Here is a 15,232-nt window from a genome sequence, read left to right as displayed (position 1 = left end):
CGCAGGTAACCAACAAGAGGCTTTACGACTGGAAGAGAAGAGGGGAATTACGTCTCTATCCAGGTGATCAGGTGTGGTTATCTACCACCAACCTCAAAATGGCTTGCCCTTAAAAAAAGCTGGCACCCAGATTTATTGGTCCCTTCCCAGTTAAAAGGAAATTGAATGATGTTTCCTATGAACTTACCTTGCCTGATTCGCTCAAAGTCCACCCAGTTCCTCGTGTCCCTGCTTAAACCCACTATACCTGACCCCTTCCCGGACAGAGGATTGGGGCCACCCAAACCCATCGTAGACTGCAGGAGAAGAGGTAATCAACTTCAATATTTGATCAAGTGGAGGGGGTATGGACCAGAGGAGAAGACATGGGAACCTAAGCAAAATGTGCATGCCCAAGAACTGATCCAGGCCTTCTTCCACAGGCACCCCCAGAAACCAGCTCTTCTGGGCACCCGGAGGTTGCCCTTAAGGAGGGGGCAATGTCATGGACGTACAGCTCCTAGACCTGCAACAAGGCTCAGACGCATCCCGGTCAACAGGCTTCCAGCAGCGGAGAGATGTGCGCCAATGCACATGCGCCGATCACGGAGATCGTGCACGCGCGCACAGTAACGTGGCTTTGGCGCCCAGTGGCCTTTAAAAGGGGCTCCCACCATTCAGCTCTTGCTGTCTGATCTGCAGCTTTTCCTGTGACCTGTTCCTGAATCTGCACCCGATCTCATACTGACCCGACTCTCTGACCTTGCTGCTGTCTCCAGTCCTGACCTTTAGCTTTCCTTGACCCTGCTCTGTTACCTGCCTGCCTGATCTTCCGTTGCCAGAACCAGCCTGAATGCTGACCATCCCTTGCCTGCCGATTCTGCCTGAACTGATCCACTGTGTATGACCCAGCTTGTCTGACCCTGCTCCTGCTTGCCATGCGCACCCGCGTGCGCTTGTTGCTTCCAGGTGCACCTGCATCCAGCTGACCTGCATCTAGCTTACCTGCATCTAGCTGACCTGCATCCAGCTTACCTGCATCCTTAGCACCCCAGCTGGTTCCAGCGCCTCCCAGTGGTCATCTCCAGTTCCAGAGAACTCAGCAGACACTCCTATCTCACTGTGCTCCTACGGTCACTGTCCACAACTCCAGTGACCCAGGAACCAGGGCTGTATGAGAGGACTCCCTCTGCATGTCAGGCTCACCAACGAGGTATGTGTCAGGTGTCTTCATCCTCATCAAGAATAAGGAGGAGTGAAGAGGATGATATGGTGACTGTGCCTACCTGGTTTTGGCCTGTGGAAGAAAGTTCAATAGCCAGTCCTTTGAAGAGAATACGAGAGAAGATCAATGAGATGGAAACTAGTAGAGCATTGCCACCACAGTCAAAAGAAACAGTCCGAATGGTACCCCAACAACCCAAAGAAATGGTCAGAGTGGTACCTCAACAACCAAGAGAAACAGGTAATATGGTACCTCAACGGCAAATGGAGATGCCTAAGATGGTCCGTAGGTCCCTTGGGCCAGAGTTTCAGGCAATGGCACCTCGGCAGGATGTGGAAAGGACCAAGGCCATAGAAGTTGTTCCTGAGCAAAAGACTAGAGATCTGATAGCCTTCTCCAGTGAAGTATTGCCAATTCCTGATGTTGAGGAGCCATCACAAGTTCCTGAATCTGCAATGAAAGACCCCTCCATCGAATTGAGTATTCGGACTGACATCCAGGAAATAGCCAAAGACTCAATACAGCCTGCTGGGTCATATTCACCCAGGCGGTTAAGGCGGGAGGTGCACCCTCCCAAGAGACTCACGTTTGACACACTGGGAAAGAGTTCTGAAGAGCAGATTCATACCATTCATAGGCCAGCTCATGAAGCTACACCTCCCACTGTTAACTGGGTAGGGGGGCGACTCTGCACTAACCTCTGACACCAATGGGTGGGACACAGCAATTGCCCTGGCCTGTTCAAAGAACGATTATGAACTTACTGATAGTGTGTACAGATGGTTCCAGAGAAACCCAGAGGTGTGTCAGTATTTGTTAAATTTGGAATGTAATTAGAAAGAAATCATCAATAATTTACTCTCTTTTCAGCAAGTTGAAGTGGTGATCTTCATGTCTTTGGGGACCAAAGAGTTTAAGTGAGGGGAGCGTGTAACCAAGGGTTTGCTAATATAAGGCATTACAGTTGTTGTGGTTTGCAAATGAATTTGGCTCCCTCTAGTGTCCTTTTAATACTGCAAAGCATTGTGGGAAATGTAGTTTGAAAGAGGAAATGACTCTGTTAGCTGGATCAGCCCTGAATACAGACAATGCAAAGTGCGCAGCACTGCATGCTGGGAGCAGTAATAAAAGGAACAGCGCGGCCATCTTTTGCTCTCTCTGGATGCCATTCAATACCTGCCAGCAGGAGGTCTGTGTGTGTGACCAGAAGACTGTGGCCTGTATGGCGCTGAGCAGGATCGCCAGCCTCTGAGGGACGTCAGAGTACAGCCCTGCCAGCTTGGCAAGTGGATCGGTGTGCAGTGCCAGGATATCTGGAAGTTTCCAACATCTCAGCCATTCGGAGGAGCGGTACAGTGCAGCAGCGCCGTCTTTTCATCAGACTGAGACATCAGGAGGGGAGCCTGGACGGAGCCTCACAGCCTCTGAGTCTATTGTGGTGAGAGGGCACCTGCCCATTTCAGTAAAGTGCACTGTTTGCTGAGTGAGTTATTTACAGACTGTTGGTGAGACTTGTAGTTCCACAGAACTAATTCTACTTATTCACAGGCCACATAGTTACATAGTTGGTGAAGTTGAAAAAAGACACAAGTCCATCAAGTCCAACCCATGTGTATGATTATGTGTCAGTATTGCATTGCATATCCCTGTATGTTGTGGTCATTCAGGTGCTTATCTAATAGTTTCTTGAAGCTATCAATGCTCCCCGCTGAGACCACCGCCTGTGGAAGGGAATTCCACATCCTTGCCGCTCTTACAGTAAAGAACCCTCTACGTAGTTTAAGGTTAAACCTCTTTTCTTCTAATTTTAATGAGTGGCCACGAGTCTTGTAAACTCTCTTCTGCGAAAAAGTTTTATATTGTGGGGTCACCAGTCTGGTATTTGTAAATTGAAATCATATCCCCTCTCAAGCGTCTCTTCAGAGAGAATAAGTTCAGCGCTCGCAACCTTTCCTCATAACTAAGATCCTCCAGACCCTTTATTAGCTTTGTTGCCCTTCTTTGTACTCGCTCCATTTCCAGTACATCCTTCCTGAGGACTGGTGCCCAGAACTGGACCCCATACTCTAGGTGCGGCCGGACCAGAGTCTTGTAGAGCGGGAGAATTATCTTTTTATCTCTGGAGTTGATCCCCCTTTTAATGCATGCCAATATTCTGTTATCTTTGTTAGCAGCAGCTTGGCATTGCCTGCCATTGCTGAGCCTATCATCTACTAGGACCCCCAGGTCCTTTTCCATCCTAGATTCCCCCAGAGGTTCTCCCCCAGTGTATAGATTGCATTCATATTTTTGCCACCCAAATGCATTATTTTACATTTCTCTACATTGAACCTCATTTGCCATGTAGTTACCCATCCCATTAATTTGTTCAGGTCTTTTTGCAAGGTTTCCACGTCCTGCGGAGAAGTTATTGCCCTGCTTAGCTTAGTATTGTCTGCAAATACAGAGATTGAACTGTTTATCCCATCCTCCAGATCGTTTATGAACAAATTAAATAGGATTGGTCCCAGCACAGAACCCTGGGGAACCCCACTACCCACCCCTGACCATTATGAGTACTCCCCATTTATCACCACCCTCTGAACTCGCCCTTGTAGCCAGTTTTCAATCCATGTACTCACCCTATGGTCCATGCCAACGGATCTTATTTTGTACAGTAAACATTTATGGGGAACTGTGTCAATACAGCTGAACTCTGGGGCTTGTTATTCCCTGTGCTGTAAAGTCAGTACTGTATTGCACTCACGCATAAGGAGGAAGTTACAAGTGCCATATTTCTTCAGTCACACAGTTATCAACGTACCATTCATTAAGTTTGCTTTCTTTCTGTTGCCCTGTTGGACAAATACTGCAGTTTAAACTATAGGCTAGCTGAAGATATCTGGAGTCAAGGAACTTTTATCATCTTTTGCAAAGCATCACAGTTCTATTTTGTAGTTTGAACATTGAATTACAACCTAGGGGGAGCCCTTGAGTACAGGTTAAATATTGCATTGTATTATTGCATGTAAGTAACATTATATTGCAATTTGGTGTGTGTATTGAGGCCTCAGTGGGAAGGTGTTTAATATAGGTTTTGGAGCATATTGAACACTTGTCCCATTGTACACCTGTCTGCATATGCTTCCTATGGTGATTATTAAGCTCACAGTTTCATATCTAGGCTTGTGGTTATCAACTGTCTTATATTGTTTGTGTTCATTCATATTGTTCATTTGTGTTTATTATTCACTCTAGTAAACTCTTTAAGTGGTTCAGTGACATTGTGCGATTTTCTCATTGATAACATCCTACCACAGCATGGAACCCAAGGTGTCAGAGGTAAGGGAGGATCTGCATAGTCGGGGTAGCCAGTGGGGTATAGAGTCAATCAGCAGCCCTCATGGGGGTACCGTTACATATAACGTTGTTATTACTCTATTAATAAAATTTCTTTTAACTATTCTATCCCACATGGGACAAAGTCTAAGTAGTAGGTGCTTCATAACATCCATTTGTCTGTGCTCCGGGCACTTTCCCAAGGTAAGTGGTGGCAAGAGGAATGCAGAGGGAGAGGGGCGTGTCACCTTAATTTTGCCTTCCTCTCTGGATTCAATGCATTCCACTGAATGTAAACTTTCACTAAAAATACCAATTTTTTTGCACAATATTTTGCAAAAACTGGCCAATCCCAATGCATGAAATACTGAACAGTGCAGCACTAAAATAATAAACTACTAAAATAATCAATGAATGAAAAGTCCATAAGCTCGTAAGTAAAAACACACATGTAGATAGAAAACCAAAGACGTCAGCGGTGATAAAGGGTGCTTCATGCAAAGTCTGAAGTGCTCCTTAGTCCATGCTCACACCATTTGTTAGCTTATGGACTTTTCATTCATTGATTATTTTAGTAGTTTATTATTTTAGCGCTGCACTGTTCAGTATATTTAGTCTAAAAGGGTTTCTATATTTGCCTTTAGTGTTCAGCTACTGTTAGTAGTCATTAGGTTTTGCGCTGACTGTTTGTTTTTGATTGTCAATCCCAATGCATGGACTAGCAAAAAGCTGATTTTTCTATTGTGCTGATTCACCTCAACGCACTGAGGTCAAAAACATTTTATTGGTTGCGCAATCCAATGCAACACGTGTTAAGTAAAAGAAAAAGCAATGTATCCTAATGCACTGAGCAGCATTTTATTGTTTGCACAATTCAATGCAACACACATTAAGTAAAAGAAAAAGCAATGTGTCCTAACAAAGAAAAAAAAAAAAAAAAAAAAAAACTACAAGGTAATGCATGCACACAAAATTGCATCTCAATACACATCGTCAGCGCATATGTTAAATAGTTCTAATGTTTCTCATCATTTGTTTGTATCTTGTTCCTCTCCTGCTGGCCAGCAGATGGCAGCAAATACTTAGGAAAATATTTGTCAAATTGTTTACGTTTGGCACCAATGATTTTACCAGTGAACTAGCATAGGTAGGTGGGATGAGATAAGGTGTAGTGAAATCTTTATTTGCTCTTTAGCAGATCTACTTAATCTGTAATGCTCTAACGAGTCTAGCACCTCAATAGCAATGTGGCTTACTACCTTATTATATAATGGATCATATGCTTTGTATCGTTTTATTCCGTGTTAAATTTAGCCTTAAACAGTTCGGAGTTCTTTGATTGTTTGCAGTACTCAAGATTCATGTAATTTTGCTTTTTTCTTTGTTTTTGTTTATATACCATTCTGATTGCGCAGGGTGTAATAAATTACTCCTTTTGTAACTGTGCAGTCATGCCAAGGCATACAATACCACATCTGACAGGATGCATTTAAAACGGCCAGTTAGCAGTCAGCCCATGGTACACAGATTATGTGCGTAGCACCACCAGATAGGACATATAAATAATTAACACCATGCCCTATCGTTGCCATTATTATTAGTTTTGCCTAAAACTATTGGTGGCAGGATAGCTCTGCGTTCCCCCTGTCTCCCTCGGTCTTTGTGTCTCCCTCCTAGAGGCGGGGGTGGACCTTTTACAGTGTCTTCCTGGCAGGGTGAGACAAGAGGCGCCGGGGCCCGCGCCTCCTAACATGCCCACTAGGTGGCCTCACCTGAGTGGGATGTTTCTCTCCCTGCCAGCGGCGTCCCGGATCCCTTCCGGACGCCGCACTCACGAGCGTGCGCCCTAGGGCGCGTGCGCGTGACGTAGCGGCGCCTGCGCAGTTGCGGCGGAAGCGACGGGGACGACGGGGACGCCCGGAGATACATTCCTTTCCGGAACGCCGGGGGGGGATCACACTGGGGAGCACCGTTGTGTTGCACCGTTGTGTTGCTCTGACGGATGGGGAAGGGGAAGGATATTGGACACATCAACACCTGTAGGGAGTTAGCCGATTGGCACTCCCTATAAATGTGGGCAACCACTAGGGGATATTCATTGGACGTTTTTCAAACTGAAGACAGGTCATACAGATTGACTGCATACACTGGTAAGCCCTAATGAAAGGAATGTGATACCTTTTAAATGACTTAGTTCTTTTTTAAACCAGTGTTGATTTTGTCAAATTGATTCATATTCTTAATTGATTAAACTCTTTCAGTATTCAGAATGTTCCACCCAGCTCAGCCAAATTAGGTAATAGTACCGACACCCCCTGTGTATTTTCCCACTGCATGTCACTTTCACTGCTTAGTTCACCTTTGTTTATAGTTCATTGCACATTTTCCTGCACATTATCTCACCTGGCTCACTCACTTTGTCCTCCCATGTGTGTTTTCTTTTCCCGCCCCCCCTCCCCCACCTTCCTCCCCCCCCCCCTCCATACCCATTCCCTATTCCCCCTCTATTCCTCTTCTCCTCCCTTTCCCCTTCCCCCCCCTCCCCCTCCACCTCCACTATTCACGTCCTACAATTTTCTTTTTCTTCCTATTCCACTGACACCCATTTGCTTTTTCCCCCTTCCCCCCCCCCTTCCTTCCTTTTCCTTGCCCCAATCTGTCGCTCACTTTGTTCACATTTCACCCTCTCACTCCTCCCCCTTTTTACCCCTTTTTCCCTCCCCCCTTTTCTTTTCTTTCCCACACTTTACACCACCCAATCCTCTCACTTTTCATCCCTCTTTTGTGTCCCCTCCTCTTTCCTTCCCTCCCTTTCCCCCCCCCCCTCCCTCCCCCTTCTTTCCTCCTTGTCTATTCACTTGAGGTTTCACCGGTGCTTTTGCCTACTGCCTTTGGCATTTATTTCTTATGGTACATGGGAATTAATTGGCAGCAGGGCATGTGCTATTTTCTGCTTCTCCTATTCACACTTACACTGTATTGGGTTATTATTTTTTCTTTCTTCTCTTTCCTTTTCTTTCACTTCTTTCTCACTACTTTTCTTATTATTAATATATATTTTTTTTTTTTGTTTGGTTTGTTTCTCTACTTTCTCTCATATTTTCTATTTCCTTTTCTTTCTTCCTCTTCCATTCTTATCTAGCTATGCCTTCTGCACTCCCATGTATCCATTATTCAATACCTCTATAAACTTCTACAGTTGGGAAATTTTCCAATCTGTATAGAATTACCCAGTGATCTTTTGCTCTTTAGCATTCAATACTTCCTACCCCTTTTTATTTCTGGTAATAACCTATATCCCCCTCCAGGTGCCTTTTGGGTTGTTTGCTGCCCCTCCTTCCCCAAACTTCCCCGCCCCATACGGGGGCTATTAGTTGTGATCCCTTGCAAGACACTTTCGGCCCACCGCCCGCTTTCCTGGGAGCCGCTCTGACGTGGGAGAGACGGGGGAGCTAAAGAGAAACTGCATCATCCAAAAACATTACAACTCACAATTCCTTAACTACATGTGAAAACGTCATAAAATTCTATAATAGGTAACTATGCGATTAAGACAACTTTAATATGATGGTGCAGGTACACAAGTCTGGTACCATTGATTTTGATGCTATGTCTTACACATGTTGACCTTTTTCATAGGGGGCAACTATCCTCTGAAGAGGACCCGGGAAGGGTCGAAACGCGTCAGGATTAACGTTACAACTTCAGTTACCCCACATACATCTATGGTATCACTAGCAATATGTGTTGCTACTGTTTTTAAGAATTTATTTCAAAGATAATTTTGGCAGTTATCCTATGCATTGTGCCTAGTGCTTGGTTTAATTGTATGCTTTGTCCATTATATTGGTATGCCATATTCAGATCATGTCATGACTCGATTAGTCAGCACCTATCCTCAGTGATTTTTATAATATGCTATTTAGATACTTTTTGTATTAATAAAATTTAAACTTTTTCAACTACGAATATTGAATTTTTTTTTGGCTGCTTTAAAGCCCCGTTAGGGGGTTTTCGTATAGTTTCTTGCAATTTTGGGGTGTGCGGCCTACCGGTCTACACTCATTTAGTGCCCTTGTTATTGTCTTGATTTTCCTTTTGGTGGTTAAACACCTTCCCCCGTCTTCAGGCACTCGAGTCTAGACATGAACTGCGAACTGGCTGTTTAACTGGTATTTACGATCCTGATATATGGTTCTTCTTTTTTCTTTTTCTTTATCTTGTGTATTTCACGTGTACATTATTGCAATATTTATTTTAGCCATCTACAGATTGCATTTTGAGATTCAAAATGAGCAAGTTTATAGGGACTGATTGGGCTAATTTAATGTCTCAGTATGAGAACTCTTTCGAACAGGGTGATCAAAAAACCCTGTCGATCATGACATTATTTCAAAAACTGACTAAGGTACTCGAGAGGAAATCTGCCCTCTTCTGGCATGTCAAGAGTTTTGGCAGATACCTCGAGGAACAAATTAATCCTTATGGACTACGTGTCCAAATTTTCCCAAATATTGACTTAATAAGTGAGGAATGTAAGACTGAGTGGGAGGCTAATCTCAAGTCATGCTCCAGGGAGATGATGTCGATTTTATCTAGGGAATATGGCAAACAGCTTGCCCTCCTAGACGGCATCATCAGCAAACTGGAACAAACACTGAATCAATATGCCCAACACCCCCTCTTTGCTGAATCTCAAACTCGCCTGGAGGAAAATCTCTCGACGTTTAACAAAAACATTTTGCGCAATAAAGAAATGCAATTCTGGAGGGACAAACATGCTTTTTCGGAGGGATATGCCTACAGATGGAGAAACCATGGGCCACCGTCTAATAATCAATCACGTCAAGAACCTAAAAATAAGAAGAATACTTCAACCTCTAAATCTCGGGGACTTTCTGACCCCGAACCTGAACGAAAAAATTCCTCTCAACGCAATCAGGCACGTAGTAAAACACAACAGAAAAGGGACCGTAGCTTCAGGAATTCTCCAGAACACGACCCCAAAAAACGCGCGACGGATACTGTTTCTACACAAGCAGGCCCTTATGATACCCAACCTGGCTGCAGTGCGATAAATGACGGCACTGCAGAGGTGAGCGGGGCAACACCTTCTGAATTAAATAGCAATAGTGTACCCACGCAGGAATTTTCCAAACTCCTTATTCCCCCTGTGGGCCTAAATAAGGTAGCTTCACAAAAAGCTTTAAACTCCCCTCGGGGACCAGCGTCCCCACAGACCTACAAAACAGGCAAGGGTTTGGACACCTTTGTGGTGCGGATACAACAAGCCACCTAAGTGTAGTTAATTTATCCTCCACCAATCTGTCACCTAGTGAGATACAACTTTTGTCCCGTGGACTAACGTTCTGTCCGGAACAACATTTTGACGTTTTCGAAACTATTATTGATCTACAACTCTTTGCACGCAGGTTATTACTTAAATACCTGCATGCAAGGGACGACTTGGAAGGTGACGCTGTGGATGGGTCTCCTCTCAGTATGAAGGAATGTAGAGCCTTACGAGACCTAACTCTCCTTTACCAAGAAAACAACACAGTGGATCTAATAGATCAAATCGATCTAGACGCCTTACTGCAGGAGGTAGACAGATCGACTCCGAATCCCCTTACGATGTTCAAAAAGGCTTCCACTACATTTCCTTCGTCAAGCATTAATTCCAATGTTGCAGTATTTTTAAGGCAGACCATCCGTGACATATCTAAATTACCACAAACTTACTCTAGACCAACTAATCTCTCTCATGATGAAAACGCAGCCCTCCAAAGCCTCATTAAAAATCCCACAATCGTGATAAAACCCTCAGATAAGGGAGGCAACGTAGTCGTCATGAATAATGACGACTATGTTTCAATGTGCCTGGATATATTAAAAAACAAAGAATGGTACAAAGTAATCTCAGCCCTCAGCATCAATCAATATAATTCCAGCTTCTACAATATGGTTGACCGGCATTTCGTAGAGGGGAAATTACCAAGAATATCTATGAATTTATCAGAACTCCACACCCTAGGGTGGCCACCTTTTATAGCTTACCCAAGATACATAAAAACCCGATCAAACCCACAGGTCGCCCCATTGTCTCTGGCAATGGGGCTATATCCGAAAACCTAAGCCGTGTCATAGATGCATATCTGCAACCCCTCGTTCTGGCCTTACCCTCCTTTGTAAAGGATACAATACAATTTCTGCAACTTATCAGTGATCTGAGGTTACCTAAGAATGCGATTCTGGTGACTATAGGTGTTGAGGCGCTGTACAGCAGCATTCCCCATTCCAAGGGACTGGCTGCTGTGCAAAGAGCTTTGCAACAAAATTCTTCATATGATTCGGCTTTGGTTAGGTTTATTGTGAATGGTCTACACTTTATACTGCATCACAATTACTTTTGTTTCGACAACTCCCACTACCTCCAGGTGCAGGGTGTGGCTATGGGGACCTGTTGTGCCCCCTCATATGCCAACCTGTACCTGGGGGAGTGGGAGAGGTCCCTCCTCGGCGACGAGGACCTTGTTGAATACACCAGCCATATAACCAAATGGCTGAGGTATATCGACGACGTCTTCGTCGTCTGGGAGGGACCTGAAACCAAGCTATTTGAATTTTTCAATAGAATTAATGTAAACGATCGGAATTTGAAGTTCACCATGACATATGATTCCCACAGCGTCACTTTCCTGGATGTCTCCGTTTCGATTACGACCGAAGGACATCTCTCCAGCATTTTGTTTCGTAAGACAACTGCTGGGAATACGGTCCTTCATTTTGACAGTTTCCATCCCACTCCATTGAAAAACTCGATCCCGTACGGACAGTATCTGCGCCTCCGGCGCAACTGTTCCAGTGACACCTTTTTTATTAAAGAAGCAGAGGGGCTCCAAAATCGACTGTTAGCAAGGGGCTACAGTAGATCCTGTCTTAAAAAAGCTTACAATCAGGCTATTGGACACTCAAGATCTCAGCTACTCTTTAAATCCAAACCCTCCCCAAGCCTGGGATGTAACCCTACCCGGATCACCATGCGCTATTCCCGTCAACATCAGGCTATTAGAAAGATTATAGAACGTCATTGGAATATCCTCACCGATGACCCTAAGTTACGTGAATTTGTTCAGGATAGACCTATTATTACGTACAAAAGAGCCATGTCACTGCGGGACCAGCTTATCCGCAGTGAATATACCAACGATAACAATAGATCTAAACACTGTTCCACAGTGGGTTCTTTCCCCTGTGGACATTGTTCGTATTGCCCACTCATCAAACAGGATAAAATCTTTGTTTTGCCGAACGGCAATATATTTACACCTAAACAGTTTGTAAATTGCCGCACTCGCGGTATTGTATATCTGATGGAATGTGAATGTGGTGCATACTATGTGGGGAAAACCAGGCAGGAATTCTGGAAACGCATCTCCCAACATGTTTACAGTATGGAGGTGGGGAACCCATACCTCCCCATTGGGAGGCATGTAATTTTTACACACAATTATAAAGTTCCCAAAGTTACCTTCGTGGCTCTGTATAAAATAAAAATTCCTAACAGAGGTGGCGACTGGAATAAGTCTCTTCTGCAAAAAGAGCAGAGATGGATATTCCAGCTACAAGCCACCTCTTCACCAGGTTTAAATGAATCAATCTCATTTGCCCCTTTTTTGCAAGGATTTGTATCAGGGAAGACACAGTGACTTTCCCCTAAACCCCCCCTTTTTTTTTTTTTTTTTTCAGACCTGTAGATATCGCTGCCTGGTTTTCCCCACATTTAATCATCAAAGTTATCACGATTACTCTTATTTTTCTGTATGCTCAGATGTACGAGATGCATATTAATGTGCATATCTGCGATTTATATAATGGATCATATGCTTTGTATCGTTTTATTCCGTGTTAAATTTAGCCTTAAACAGTTCGGAGTTCTTTGATTGTTTGCAGTACTCAAGATTCATGTAATTTTGCTTTTTTCTTTGTTTTTGTTTATATACCATTCTGATTGCGCAGGGTGTAATAAATTACTCCTTTTGTAACTGTGCAGTCATGCCAAGGCATACAATACCACATCTGACAGGATGCATTTAAAACGGCCAGTTAGCAGTCAGCCCATGGTACACAGATTATGTGCGTAGCACCACCAGATAGGACATATAAATAATTAACACCATGCCCTATCGTTGCCATTATTATTAGTTTTGCCTAAAACTATTGGTGGCAGGATGGCTCTGCGTTCCCCCTGTCTCCCTCGGTCTTTGTGTCTCCCTCCTAGAGGCGGGGGTGGACCTTTTACAGTGTCTTCCTGGCAGGGTGAGACAAGAGGCGCCGGGGCCCGCGCCTCCTAACATGCCCACTAGGTGGCCTCACCTGAGTGGGATGTTTCTCTCCCTGCCAGCGGCGTCCCGGATCCCTTCCGAACGCCGCACTCACGAGCGCGCGCCCTAGGGCGCGTGCGCGTGACGTAGCGGCGCCTGCGCAGTTGCGGCGGAAGCGACGGGGACGCCCGGAGATACATTCCTTTCCGGAACGCCGGGGGGATCACACTGGGGAGCACCGTTGTGTTGCTCCTTTCCCCTGACGGATGGGGAAGGGGAAGGATATTGGACACATCAACACCTGTAGGGAGTTAGCCGATTGGCACTCCCTATAACTGTGGGCAACCACTAGGGGATATTCATTGGACATTTTTCAAACTGAAGACAGGTCATACAGATTGACTGCATACACTGGTAAGCCCTAATGAAAGGAATGTGATACCTTTTAAATGACTTAGTTCTTTTTTAAATCAGTGTTGTTATTCTTAATTGATTAAACTCTTTCAGTATTCAGAATGTTCCACCCAGCTCAGCCAAATTAGGTAATAGTACCGACACCCCCTGTGTATTTTCCCACTGCATGTCACTTTCACTGCTTAGTTCACCTTTGTTTATAGTTCATTGCACATTTTCCTGCACATTATCTCACCTGGCTCACTCACTTTGTCCTCCCATGTGTGTTTTCTTTTCCCGCCCCCCCTCCCCCACCTTCCTTCCCCCCCCCCTCCATACCCATTCCCTATTCCCCCTCTTTTCCTCTTCTCCTCCCTTTCCCCTTCCCCCCCCCTCCCCCTCCACTATTCACGTCCTACAATTTTCTTTTTCTTCCTATTCCACTGACACCCATTTGCTTTTTCCCCCTTCCCCCCCCCCTTCCTTCCTTTTCCTTGCCCCAATCTGTCGCTCACTTTGCTCACATTTCACCCTCTCACTCCTCCCCCTTTTTACCCCTTTTTCCCTCCCCCCTTTTCTTTTCTTTCCCACACTTTACACCACCCAATCCTCTCACTTTTCATCCCTCTTTTGTGTCCCCTCCTCTTTCCTTCCCTCCCTTCCCCCCCCCCCCCTCCCTCCCCCTTCTTTCCTCCTTGTCTATTCACTTGAGGTTTCACCGGTGCTTTTGCCTACTGCCTTTGGCATTTATTTCTTATGGTACATGGGAATTAATTGGCAGCAGGGCATGTGCTATTTTCTGCTTCTCCTATTCACACTTACACTGTATTGGGTTATTATTTTTTCTTTCTTCTCTTTCCTTTTCTTTCACTTCTTTCTCACTACTTTTCTTATTATTAATATTTTTTTTTTTTTTTTTTTTTTTTTGGTTTGTTTCTCTACTTTCTCTCATATTTTCTATTTCCTTTTCTTTCTTCCTCTTCCATTCTTATCTAGCTATGCCTTCAGCACTCCCATGTATCCATTATTCAATACCTCTATAAACTTCTACAGTTGGGAAATTTTCCAATCTGTATAGAATTACCCAGTGATCTTTTGCTCTTTAGCATTCAATACTTCCTACCCCTTTTTATTTCTGGTAATAACCTATATCCCCCTCCAGGTGCCTTTTGGGTTGTTTGCTGCCCCTCCTTCCCCAAACTTCCCCGCCCCATACGGGGGCTATTAGTTGTGATCCCTTGCAAGACACTTTCGGCCCACCGCCTGCTTTCCTGGGAGCCGCTCTGACGTGGGGGAGACAGGGGAGCTAAAGAGAAACTGCATCATCCAAAAACATTACAACTCACAATTCCTTAACTACATGTGAAAACGTCATAAAATTCTATAATAGGTAACTATGCGATTAAGACAACTTTAATATGATGGTGCAGGTACACAAGTCTGGTACCATTGATTTTGATGCTATGTCTTACACATGTTGACCTTTTTCATAGGGGGCAACTATCCTCTGAAGAGGACCCGGGAAGGGTCGAAACGCGTCAGGATTAACGTTACAACTTCAGTTACCCCACATACATCTATGGTATCACTAGCAATATGTGTTGCTACTGTTTTTAAGAATTTATTTCAAAGATAATTTTGGCCGTTATCCTATGCATTGTGCCTAGTGCTTGGTTTAATTGTATGCTTTGTCCATTATATTGGTATGCCATATTCAGATCATATCATGACTCGATTAGTCAGCACCTATCCACAGTGATTTTTATAATATGCTATTTAGATACTTTTTGTATTAATAAAAATGAAAACTTTTTCAACTACGAATATTGAATTTTTTTTTGGCTGCTTTAAAGCCCCGTTAGGGGGTTTTCGTATAGTTTCTTGCAATTTTGGGGTGTGCGGCCTACCGGTCTACACTCATTTAGTGCCCTTGTTATTGTCGTGGCTTACTACCTAATATTTACCTGTGTTGTTGTTTCTAGTTTCTAAGGTT

General features: G+C 44.3%; 2 long non-coding RNA genes across 3 annotated transcripts; both read left to right on the top strand.

Annotated features, from left to right (window-relative positions):
* The first annotated feature begins 6,522 nt into the window (after window positions 1-6,522).
* On the top strand, window positions 6,523-8,440 carry LOC141114056 (uncharacterized). 2 transcript variants are annotated; one of them, XR_012236860.1, is made up of 4 exons: window positions 6,523-6,672; window positions 6,784-6,818; window positions 7,831-8,058; window positions 8,162-8,440. It is a non-coding gene; the product is annotated as an uncharacterized lncRNA (long non-coding RNA). The 2 variants fall into 2 exon arrangements; XR_012236859.1 differs by having other exon boundaries at window positions 7,831-8,440.
* A 4,524-nt stretch (window positions 8,441-12,964) lies between these two features.
* Window positions 12,965-14,986, top strand: LOC141114055 (uncharacterized). Its single transcript, XR_012236858.1, has 4 exons — window positions 12,965-13,260; window positions 13,354-13,388; window positions 14,402-14,629; window positions 14,733-14,986. It is a non-coding gene; the product is annotated as an uncharacterized lncRNA (long non-coding RNA).
* Window positions 14,987-15,232: the final 246 nt, after the last annotated feature.

Source organism: Aquarana catesbeiana, linkage group LG12 (assembly GCF_042186555.1).
Source record: "Aquarana catesbeiana isolate 2022-GZ linkage group LG12, ASM4218655v1, whole genome shotgun sequence".
Lineage (NCBI taxonomy): Eukaryota > Metazoa > Chordata > Amphibia > Anura > Ranidae > Aquarana > Aquarana catesbeiana.
The sequence above is the reverse complement of the archived record's forward strand: the minus strand, read 5'-3'. Positions and strand labels throughout refer to the sequence as shown.